A 13,726-nucleotide genomic window follows, 5' to 3' on the forward strand; every position below is an offset into this window, starting at 1 on the left:
TAATATATGGAAAGAAATAAATATATGAGTCCTAAAATCTATGAAAAAGAATATTAGAAAAAGAATTAGACTTAGGTTACAACTTTTTAATTTTTTACTATAAATAAAATTAGTACGGATGTACATTGATTGCTACTCATTATTTAGATATTTCTCTTTTATTTTCCAATTAGGAATTTCATACGATTCCTTTTCTATTAAATCATGGATTCCACATAATTATGCTTCAAGGAAAACAGAACATGTTAGCAACTCTCTTGATTGGTCATGAATAGTAAGTGATAGGATCTATATATAAAATGTTTCTTTTAGTTTAAAAAAACAAATTGACTAGGGGCTTATGGTTATTTTACACAGAGATGAAGAAACCTAAGATTCCCTATAAAGATCAAGGACTTGGGAGTTATCAAGGTTGAAGTAATGTAAGTAGAGATCCAATCCTCTTTATTAGTTGTTTTCCTCCACACGCATGATAGATAATTTTGATTCAATTATTGACTTGAAAATATATTTTAGTTGCCTCACTTTATTAGTTGTTTTCCTCCACATGCATGATAAATAATTTTGATTTGATATAAAGGACTTAAAATATATAGGAAGCTCGGCTCAACTTCAACCGAAATTGAGGTTCGTATGTTAATTGTATTTTTTTCCTAATTAGTTTACTAATTGTTTTTTCTTTTAATATTGTTGCAATTCTTCTTTAATTTTGATGTTGTTTGTTTTATTGTAGCCAAAAGAAAAGTGCTGATAAAAGTCAAGTCATTATTTTGTTTGTTTTCTTTTTAGATCTATACATAGTAGATAGTTCAAATATTATGGCTTTGGATCGTCTAAGTCACTAACTTTATTCAGTATATAATTATTATTAGTTGTTTAGATTTCACATATGTATGGCTTGTAGATATATACATATAATTTTTGAATCTATGATAAGTGAATCAATCATTAAATTATATATTTTTTGCCAACGTTTTCGTGTCTCAATCCTATTCAAATTAACTATGTTAAGTTGAATAGTTGAAGGGTTAGAAGACTTTTATTCAACTAAATATCATGCTCATTTGAATAAAAGTCTATTATCGAGTTACCATTTGAGTTATTAATCATTCGTCTGTTTTACCCTTTTAAACAAAATTTACATTAGACAAAATTATTATTCATTTTTTAATATTTAAAAGTTGAATTGTGCACATAAAATTAATGTAGTATTTTTTTTTTTAACAATTAAATGCAAGAATTACGCTGATTAACGCATTATTGTCTTATATTCATTATTCTTTTTTTTAAGTGTATAATCCGAACAAAATAAAAAAATAAAACATAGTAACAATGTTATAGATATAGTTAATGTATTATAGTGGACGTCTACTTTATTTTTTTTGGAGATTTATAATTTTTTTTTGTTAGTTTTGTTGGATTTACTAATTTTCAAAAATATATTGCAACAACCAGTATCAAATATTTGGGATAAACATGCAACACACGTTTTCTATATATCTATACCTATAATCTATATCTATAATCTATCTATATAATATGTTAAAAGTGTGAAGGGCTTTAGAAATGTCGTTTGAACTTTTTGCACTTCAGTAAAAGTCTTTGCTTTAGACAAAATCATCTTTTTACTATTTTTTCTAATATTTAAGAGTTGAAAATTAATTAAATATATTTATGGTAAAAGCTTTCTTTATTAGAAGTTATTAGAATTAATGACAACTAATACTTTTTCCATTACTTTAAAAATTATAAATTAACTAATTTGATTTTTAGAAGATTTAAAAGATCTACAAATCTACATCTACATACATCTACATCTACTAGTTTGGTTTTTGAAAAGTTGTCCAAATATTATTATAATACGTGTTACTACAATTTGTGATGTATATTGTTTTGGTGTTGTATAAAATTAGGACTTGATTTATTTATTTTACAAAACTGCTTGTTATGTTTCTTTATTTTTGCACTTTATTAAAAAACTTCATAATAGATGAAATCGTCTAATTGTAAATAATCAAAAATTACACATGCAAGGCACATGCGACTAAACTGGTACTATATTAAAAGTATGAAGAGACTTATAAATGTTGTTTGAACTTTTTATTTTTCATTAAAAGATCCAATTAAACTTTAATATTTATATATTTTCTTATTTGAATTAGGTAAAAAGTCCTAATATTTTGATATAGTTTTAATTTTGAACAACTTTTGTCTTCCCTTAAACAAGTAGCTCGACAGGAAAAATTTCTTGAATTAAATCCCTTTAACTTTTGCCAAATTTCTTACTACTTTTATCTTTTTTAAAATAAGTTTAATTCTTGTAGTTATAAAAATTAGGAAGAAAACATTTTATGTGTCATTGTTTTTAGGAGGGACTTACAAAAATTGTTTAGGTTTCAGCAAATTGAAAGTGTTTCTAACCTAACTTTCAATATTATAATTTATAGTGTTTTATTTCTTTTTTTTTCTTTTTCATTTTTTCCCCTCTCTTCTTTCTTTAGCCTTTACTGTCTTTCTTCTTTTTATTCCTTTTTTCAAATTTTTTCTTTCTCTTTTTTTTTTGTTGTATTTTATATTTTATATTTTTTATATTTTCGAAAAATATGATTACATTGAGTACAAGCTATGGATGATGACGAATACATCATAATCGTACTTTGTGTTTGTATTCACCATCATTTTTTTCTCTGTTTTATTCTTTTAGTTTTTAATTTTTTTCTATTTTTGTTTTCTTTTTTCTTTTTTTTTTTTTCAATTTTTTCGTTTTTCTCTCTCTTTATCTCTAACTTCTATTTCTCTTTCTTCTTTTCTTTTCTTTTTTTATTTTTCATTTTATTGTAATTTTTCTCCTTTTTTTCCTTTTTCATATTTTTTCCTTTTTTTATTTTTTATTATTTTTGTCTTTTTTCTTCTTTTGTTTTCTATTTTTATTTTTTCCGTTTCTTTCTTTTCTCTTTTTTTACTTTTGTATTTGTAGCTTCTATTTATCTTTCTTTGTTTTTCTTTTTTTAATTTTTAATTTTTCTTTTTTAATTCTATTTTATATTTTTTGTATTTTTTAAAAAATATGGCTATGTCAAGTACAAGTAATGGGTGATAATGAAAGTATCACAATTGTTTATTGTATTTGTATTTGCACCATCATTTATATTATTACATTCATTGACACAATTGTATTTGTATTTTATAATTCACGTTTGTATTTGTATTATATTTTATAGTTCACATCTGTTTTCATATTTTGTAATTCTCACTTGTTTTTGTATTTTATAGTTCACATCATCATTTATATTTTTGTATTTATTGATACAATTGTATTTGTATTTTATAGTTCGTATTTGTATTTGTATTTTATAGTTCACAATTATATTTGTATTTTATAGTTCATCATTTATATTTTATACAATTTGCAGTTGTATTTTAAAGAACTATTTTGTATTTATATTTTATAGTTGACTGCATATTGTATTTGTATTTTGTGATTTCATTTTATTTGTATTTACATTTGCATTTTATTTTCGTTAATACTCTTGTATTGAACTATTTTGTATTCATATTTGTAAATTGATCACATATTGTATTTGTATTTATAATTTCACTAGTTTCATTTGTTTGTATTTGAATTTATAGTTGACAACATCATTTGTATTTTTAAATAATTGAAAAAGAATTGTTATTTTTCTTTCTACAATCACTTGTATTTATATTCATTGATACAAACTGTATTTTCTTAATGCAAATATAAATGATAAATACAAAAATACAAATGTTAAATTATACAAATACAACTATTACATTTGTATCAAATGATACATATTTATACAACTTGAATCGTATACATACAAATGATACTTATTTATATACAAATATAAATGATAAATTTGACATATAAATACTAACGATACATATGCATTGAATGAAAATTGCATATTATATATTTTGGACTCAAGTAAATACAATTAATCCATACATTTATTTGTATACAAATATAAATGATAAACTATATTCATGGCTAAACTATTCAAATACAAATATAAATTTATTTTAAATATATAGTATGATGTCACGATCCGATTTCTCAAGTCACGATGGCGCGTAACTTATCCCACTAGAAGGAAAGCGAAGCCATAGACCAATAACAGGTCAATGGACATAATCAGAAAAAGACCACATATAATAATAACAGTAGTAATAACTAGCGAAAAATAGAAAAAGGAAACATATAAAGTATAACAAAATGAGAGAATGAAAATGAACAAAATATACAAATAAATTCTCCAAGACCGGGTAAGGTCGGTACAGAGCCATTGCTAAAAAATAGCCAGAGTACTAGAAAAAATCCAAAACATTTACAATATATACAAGCAGCATTGAATACAAAAGACTAAACTGGAATAGATAGAGAAGGATCAACCTCTGATGATAGCAAACTCACCCAATTGCGGATCGGCACTAAAAATAGTAATCACGTTAATGTTGGCTTCTAGTACTCGGATCTGCATCAGGGTAAAGATACAGAAATGTAGTATGAGTACCAAAGCAACAGGTACACGGTAGGCATTATCGGTCAACTGAGCTTAATATAGAAAAGGCATATCTAAGATGCGAGGTGTAGTTTAAGTCAATAGTAAATAAGGATAGAAAGATAAAAAAAACTATCGAGCTATGCAAATGTGATAAAAAATAAGTAAAAGTGATACAAAAAGATAAATAATAAAGTAATCAAAGGAAAACTAAAGATAACTTAAATTTTCCCACATAAGCCTGCTAAGCACACTGAAGAAGATAATTAACCCAATCGTTCTCTAGTAAGCCGGTGGGACACATGAGAAGTAATTAAAGAAAATAAACATAATTATCCATAACTAAATCAATCCCAAGCAATCATAGTAGTCATCCAAATATACACCAGGCTTGAACCGACACCAATGGGTAGTAATGAGAGGCCAAATGCCGGGCTTAAACTGGTAGTAGTGGATAATAATAAGAGGTCATATGTCATATTTGAATCGAAAATGATGGGTAACAACAAGAGGCCACAAACACTATATACAACAAAACTCATAATCAGATGCCAGATTCGAATCGAAACTCAGAGGAACCACAACTCCCAAAACAATAGTAATTAGTACAAAAACTCCCAGATCATCATAACCAGATGCTAGAATCAAACTGGAACTCAACGTAACCATACCCAATTGTAAGATAAAAAATCCAAACCATACCATAACCGACGCCAAGTGGTGCCAAATTTCAATCAATAACAAAAACAAAGTACATCCAGGCCCTAAACCATAATTAAAATTGCTATATTTAATTTTGATGATGAGTAGCTACACTGCAATGTACCAGGTCCCTGAATATGCAAAGTACTGTACAACTGGCACATAGTATCTGCACAGTTTTATCCTCTTATGTAAAAACTTGAAGGTGCTATTTTATACCGACTTGGACAACTGTCCAATGATATTCCATCCCTAATCATCATATAGCTATAAAAGGAAAGACATGGCTCTTCAACAATTAGTTTTTGCCAATTCTAAAAAGAGAGAAGTGAGGTAGCAAAAACTCTATTTCAAGACTACTCAAGCATTGATCATGTTTTTAACTTTGTACTTTGCTTAAAGAGTGAGTGAGTGTTTTTGAGTGTTGATTAATAAAAAAATTACTGAAGCTATAAGAGCAATGTCTTGTTTTCTCATTGAGAGAGCTGCTTAGGTAGAGTTGCCTAAACTTGAGACTGATTAGAGTTAATTCGTGTAGAGAGAGTCCTTAGTAGAGTTACCAAGATGAGCTTGTAGTAGAGTTGATATAAGATAAATGAGACTAGATGTAGGCTAAAACCTAGACTGTAATCAAGAGTTTGATTATAGTGGATTTCTTTGGTTCTTGTGAGGGCAGACAGGTCCTTTACCCTTACTAGTTTTTGCAAAATCAGATGGCTGGCATTCTTATTTCCATAATCCCAGTTGAATATATCAAAGTAGTTATCTTGAGCTTCCAACAAAAACCTAAGCTAACTCCTTCTTTCTCAGTAGAAAATCTAAAACCTATAAATATGTCAGCTCCCATATAATTCTCCTCTAGTTTAGAAATCTGTAGTCATCCATTCTTGGTAGAAAATTCAAGTCAAAAGTCGTGGCACTCACATTGATTAAAAATCTTCTCAACCCCCAGAATTCATTCTCTTTTAGAAGATCTAAAACCTCCTGTAGAATCTCAAAACTCAAAACTGGGTGGATAAGAACTTACTTCTGCTTGCATATGAAATCTCAGTCAGTGAAGAAGAACAAGTAATAGGAGAAATAAATTAAGTGGATGAAGGAAATAGAGTATTATCACCTCCAAGTAAAGAGGATGAGGTGGTTGAGGATAAACTATTCTTGAAATAGACTATGAAGAAACAGAAGGAAAGGAGAGACAAGAAAGGTATGGTTGAAGATTAAAAAAAATAATATTGCTGTAGATGTTGCTAAAGAAATTAAGAAAAAAGATGACAATTCATATTATTGGAAGGACCAGGTCCTCCAGTTCAAAATATGGTAGTCCTACTGAGATAAAGCAGAAATATTTAGCAGTAAAAAGGAAGGAAATTTATGAGGGACCAGGTTCCAAGAGAAAAAAACACTGATTGGTGAAGTTAATGATCTGAATGTAGAGGTTAAGGAACACATTAAGCAGTTGTGGGATGCCCATGCTATTGAAAATGACATGCAAAATAAAATGAGGTGATTTGTTTGGAAACTTTTTGTACAGTCTTCAGCAATTGATCAAGAGATGACCCTTTTATTTTAAGCAATAATGTTGGGGGAAATCTTGGGATTATGTCTACCTAAAGGTAAAAGTATGTGGGTTCATAATGGTTTAGCATAAAATTTAGTTATTAACTAAAGGATAGGCTAGGTCGAAGGTCATTGTGGTAATCTTTCGATAAAACCACAACGATTTCACCCGTTGGTTCTTTCGAGTACCTAATAAGTGTAAAATTCGTAATCACCCAAAACATCAATCAAGCATCCCTATTTCTAGGATGATGCCATTGACATGATTTACACCCTTAATACACTTATTTCTAAGATTTCAAAAGAGAGCAAACCATAGGCTTAATTTCCACCATTGCCTTATCCCCCTATAACCCTCTTTCAAGGATGTTATGGGTTACCTCATATTCACCTTCATCCCTCTTTCGAGGATGATAAAGGGTTTCTAGAGTTTGGGGTTTTCACCCATCAAACTCATTTGGAGATTTGGGGATTTCACCTATCAAATTCCAACTCATAATCTTAAGCAATGGTGAAATCCTTACTCAACAACTAACAATCATGCAAACACAAAAATACCCCCACACAAATTACACTCTAGTTCAACATAATCCAAAGATTAAATTACTTAGCTATTCATGAACGAGGTAAAGAGAGATATACCATAAAGATTATCCAAAGCATTCATTCTTCACAAAAATGCTAAGAAATCAAGCCTCCAAAATTAGTTACACACTTGCCCAATTAGGGTTTCAAGCTTTCAATTGAAAATATCCTATAAGATAAGCAATACCCAAAGAAAAAAAGGGTTTTCGCTTATATATGGTTTGGAATTCTTCTAAGTTCCTGCTCCTGGGCATATTCTCATTATTCTCATCAAACTGTGATCGCGCATAACTGTCCGCGATTGCATTCATGCAACTGCGGTTGTGTTTCATAACTATATTATGTTGATTATCTTGACTGATCACGACCGTGGATTGAGGACCGCGGTTGCGATAACTGAGGCTGATATAGTCCAGGTCTTCAGCTGCATTCTTCTTTGCTCCCTTTTTATCATTTTCAACCCCAATCCATATCTTTTGATCTCCTCAACTCTATCCCCTCATCAATTTATAGATCTTCCTCTGGGCATATTCCCGTCAAATCATAATCTCGCATGACTGTTAGCGACCACAGTTGTATGCTCCGACCGTATTGTGTTGACCATCTTGACTGACCACAACCGCGAATTGAGGACCGCAATCATGGTAACTGAGGATGATATAGTCCAGGTGTTCAGCTGCACTCTTCTTTGATTTTTTTTTTTATCATTTTCATCCCCAATCCCCATCTTTTATCTCCTCAACTCTATGCCTGCAAAGAGTGGATATTAGTGCATTTTATCATCAATATGTCTCATTCATTTACTTAAAACAAGGTAATGTGCACAAATATTTAGTGAGAATGAGTGGAAAAATCACCCCTTATCTATACTGAATTGGCACTTAACTGTTAATAAATGAATTCAGATTTTTGGTCTTACACTATTCTCTCTTTAAAGTTGTTCTATGTTTTCCCTGTGGCCATGAGTTAACTAATTTTAGCTTAAACTAATTTTAGCTTAACTTTACTCTTGGTTTACTGTTAATTCTTTTCAATAATAATAAAATGGGGAATATTGAGTTCATGTAGTAGGGACCAGGCATCAGGTAAATTGAGATGCAAACCTGAAGAGAGTCATACTGACATGGAAAAGTGTGTAAATAAAAATGCACCAAATAAAATAAAAGTGCACAATGACAGGGGGAGTTTTTACTGCAAAATTACAACAAGGGACCAGTTCCCTGTGTTGCATGATAGGTAAAGCATGATGATAGGGGAACATTCATCCTCAGGTTATAATCACTCAAATTAAATATGATGAATATGCACTATTGCTCAAAATTGTATGGTTCTATTTGTCATCATCAAAAAGGGAAAAAATTGCTATATGTAGTTTTGATGATGAGCAGCTAAATAGTAGGGGACCAGGTCCCTGGATGTGTAAAGTACTGTACAACTGGCACACGTTATCTGCACAGTTTTATCCTCTTGTGTAACAAACTTACAAGTGTTATTTTGTTCCGACTTGGACAGCTGGTCCAATGATATTCCATCCCTAATCATCACATAGCTATAAAAGGAAAGAAATGCCTCTTCAATAGTTAGTTTTTGTTAATTCTAAGGAGAGAGAAGTGAGGCAGCAAAAACTCCATTTCAAGATTACTCAAGCATTAATCATGTTCTTAACTTTGCACTTTGCTTAAAGAGTGAGTGAGTGTTTTTGAGTGTTGATCTGTAAAAGAATTACTGAAGATATAAGAGTAATGTCTTATTTTCTCATTGGAGAGCTGCTTAGGTAGAGTTGTCTATGCTTGAGACTGATTAGATTTAATCAGCGTAGAGAGAGCCCTTGGTAGAGTTACCAAGATGAGTTTGTAATAGAGTTTCTATAATAGAAAAGAGCCTAGAGGTAGGTTGTAATCTAGATTGTAATCAAGAGTTTGATTATAGTGGGTTTCTTTGGTGCTTGTGAGGGAAAGTTGTGGTTTTTCCCATCCTGGGTTTCCACGTAAAAATCCTTGTGTTCTTACTCTTTCTGCACTGTCCCTTACTTCCTAGTTATTTCTGCGTACTTAGCCTATGATCGATCTTGAGAGACCTGGTCCCTTACTATAGGTGCTAACCCCCAAGGGTTACAACAAAAATACACTTAAATAACCTTTTGTATAACTTAGTTAAAAAAAGATGAATCTAAGGTTTTGCAATTTAAATACAATATCCTAAGCTTATAAATATTACATCATATTAAGAGATAACAGTAACAAAATTTACTAGAAAAGGGTCTTGACCGAATAATAAGGCATGATATCTGTACCAAATGATACACAATCTACAATCACCTGTTCAAAACTAGCATAATAGTCTGCGATTACCATAAATAAGCTCAATATAAAGAGAGGATAAACCTAACCTACCTGAACGCCAAAGATAAAAATCTCTCCAAAAATCCCTAAATAGTGCCCCACTAGAATCCATGCTTGAGTAACTTGATGTAGATAATCATTTATTTTTTGTGAAATAAATAAATCGTCAAAAGAATATCCTCCGCCTAAGGATTTTAAATATGTGAGCACAATTATTAAAAACGCTTAGTAGCAGCACCAGATTCTTTCAACAAGTATCTAATTTGGTCTTTTGAAAAGAGAAAAGGAAATAAATAGAAACATTCAAGGAGTAAGTTATAAAGCGATACATATACTTCGCTTATATAATTTATTTCTTACGTTTTTCAATGTAGTGAAGTGGTAACATATATCACTAACACTAAATAACTATAATGCTGCCTAACTTCCACTTGTAATGTGTTGTATCTATACACTACTAGAAAATAATAAATTTCGAACGGCCAATTTAGTCGGAAAGTGGTCGGAAAATAAGGTATTTTTGACTACTTTCCGACTACTTGATGGTAGTCAGAATATAGCTTGTCGAAAAATATTTTTCAACTGAAGTAATCAGAAATTTTCGACTACTAAAGTCGGAAATATAGTCGGATATTTAATAAATATTTATTTAATAATTATAAATATTCCGACTACTTTAGTCAAAAATTTAATAAAAAATTATTTAACAATCTTAAATATTCCAACTACTATACTCGGAAAATTAATAAAGAATTATTTAATAATTTTAATGATTCCGACTACTGTAGTCGGAAAATTAATAAATAAATATTTAATAGTTATAATTATTCTAACTACTGTGGTAAAAAATTTAATAAATAATTATTTAATAATTTTGTAGTTGAAAATTTAATAAATATTTAATAATTATAATTATTTTGACTACTGTGGTTGGAAATTGAATAAATAATTATTTAATAATGTAATTATTCCGACTACTGTAGTCAGAAATTTAATATATAAGTATTTAATAATTACAATTATTTCGACCAATGTAGTCGAAAATTTTATAAATAATTATTTAATAATTTTATTATTTCGACTACTATAGTCGAAAAATTATTAAATAACTATTAATTAAATAATTATTATATTGCAGTAGCTTACACTGCTTTCAGATCATAAACAACATAACTAATGCATTTTTCACAATTGGATCAAACACAATAAAATTTTATAAATACAACCACTTTAAACCATTCAAAACAAATATCAAATCAAATAGTTTAAACATCTAAATGTCACAACAAAAAACAAGAACAATAACTACATTCTAATTATCATCAGATTCATTATCTTCCTCGTCCTGAAATACTTGCAGCATGTGCTTCTTAACCAATTCCTCCAATTTATCAAATTTAGCAAACTTAGCATCGTTAGCTGCAGATTTCTGCGTCAATTCCACAATTTTCTTTTTCATCGCTTTCATTTCTTCCATAGTTTGTAAAGTAGAAGAGGAACTGGGAAACAACGAAGGACTACTCGAGGATTGGACAACCCCTGTCCCATAGGTTCTACCTTTCTTTTGACCACCTACCACAGTTGCCCATATATTCTTCAGCTCTTCAGGTGATGGTTGGACCATGGTACCATCCTTTGAAGTAGGTTGGGTTTGACGCCACTCTTCTATGCTTTTTTGAAATTCTTCCTGAAAAAATTATTTGTCAATATGTAAACAAGCAAAGTTGAGTAATAATAAAACAATGTATGTAAAAGTTATTATCTAACATATGCATTTTTAGCACGCGGTTCGACCCATTCTCCTCTTGTACCGTCCTTGTTTTTATTCCTATGCGTATCTTCATAGACATAAAAAAAAAGTGCTCTTTTCCCCCATTTTCATATTCCTGTAAAATTTTAGAAAAAGAGATAATGCAAGTACGAAGACAAGTTTGGGCAGCATAGACAAAAACATCTTAAGACTAATTGTGCTAAATGATGTCATGCTACAGTACATTTCCACTTTGCAGGAGAATGTAAAATCATTGAGAGTCGTTTGTGGACTGGATTTGGATGCCATTAGTACAAAAAAAAATACTGGAGCAGAAAGAAGGGATGCAACTTTAAATGCATGTAAAGTTTTTACATCAGGAGAGGAGTGGTTACTTGCTCAAGGTGCATTACTGATCCTCAAAGTTGATGATTGCTTAACTAACAGATCTTTAGTCTTTGAAGCTTCCCTCAAGGCTACTCTCGCTATATTGAGTACAAGCCTTTCTCTCTCACAATTTCTCAGTCAAGTATTGATCAAAACAAGCCAGATGTAGTTAATGACGATAGAACTAGGCAATTATCTGTGGCTCGAAAGGCTAACCAGTAACAAATAACATATACCACCACTCTCTATCTACCAATGATTCAATTTAAATTGATTGATACCAATAGCTCAATTCCACACTGATCATTGTCCAAACCAATCACCATCTTTCACATGCATATCTTGAGGCAAAGTACTATATTTCCTATGTTTTGTCTGCAATTCTTTTGAACGAAGTATCAAGAGCAACTTTTCTACACCGCAAAGTTTAAGATAAGACCATTGTACACCCTATCCTTCAATGAACCCACTTGTTGAATAACATGAATATATGTTGTATTTGATTTTCCACATAGAGATATGGATCGAAATTGCAAGTACCTAGTTCATTTTCCACTTAGAAATGCTAAAAAAACTGTAGATGGAACGGTATTGCACTAAAATGTAAATCAAAAATTGTAGAAGGTCCAAAGTTTAAAGTTTTGAATTTCATTAAACTAGCAAATACATTGTAAATAGGCAACCAAAGGATTCAGAACCAAAAAAAAATTAAGAGCAGCTTGAAGTATTACACGTTCTCTCTGTTTAGGGGTTGCACGATTCATAAAGTCACTTCAATGGGGATAATTTACCACTGCCTTACAACTAGAAGGAGAATTACAGCTACAAATAAAGGTTCTAGATATAAACACTTGTTAATGAAGCTCATTGCTTCAACTGCCCTCGGATTCCTTCAAAAGCTAGCTCTTAGAAACATTAAAACAAACAGCTTAAAGCTGATACATGAACATAACCTATCTAAATTGTTTTCCCTAGAACAAAAGTCAATTCATTTCTCTCAAAGTCACAACTGATGGAAGTCCCCAAATTATTACGCTAGCGTTTGGCCATTATTTCTATGTGCACATTGTTTACGACGCGAATGACCAGGTTTGATCAGAGATAAGGAAAGAGTTAGCTGAATATACTTCTAAAATAATTGTTAAAAGGTGTAAGAAAAGGTTTATTTAACATCATAATTAGAAAGACCTGAGCAAGGAAAGAAGTAGCCAAACTTAAACAAGAGCAACAAGATGTCAACAATGCTAGTGAATCAAAATAGGCCACACACAGCTTCACTAGACTTCAATATGAACAACAACAAGAGCAACAAGATGTCAACAATACTAGTGAATCAAAATAAACCACACACGGCTTCACTAGACTTCAATATGAACAACAATAAGAGCAACAAGATGTCAACAGTGCTAGTAAATCAAAATAGGCCACACACAGCTTCACTAGACTTCAAGATGAATAACAACAATAGTGAATCAAAAGAGCCCCACGCGACTTCACTATGTCATGGTATAGAACAGTGAACTAAACTGAAAAAATAAAAAATTTAAGCTACTATTACCAATTTCCATCAGTGTTTAGCGAAACTCATCGAACCTCCAGTGTGCAATGAACCACATGTTTGAGACGCTCTATTTGCCTTTGCCCGTTCCCTCCATGCCCTATATTTAGGAGTATCCCATTTTTTTAAGAACTGATCCCACACATTAGCATTCAGCTATTTAGGTTTTTCCAAGTGCCTTCGGGCCTCATAAAACTGTTCTTTGATACGTTGAGCTACTTTCAACTTGAAAATGCATTGTATTCATTATCATGACAAAAATTCCATGCACACTCTGTCTGCAAAATAGTTTAATATAAAGTCATGAAATGAGTTGACGGAT

The sequence above is a fragment of the Capsicum annuum genome, chromosome 12, assembly GCF_002878395.1.
Source record: "Capsicum annuum cultivar UCD-10X-F1 chromosome 12, UCD10Xv1.1, whole genome shotgun sequence".
NCBI lineage: Eukaryota > Viridiplantae > Streptophyta > Magnoliopsida > Solanales > Solanaceae > Capsicum > Capsicum annuum.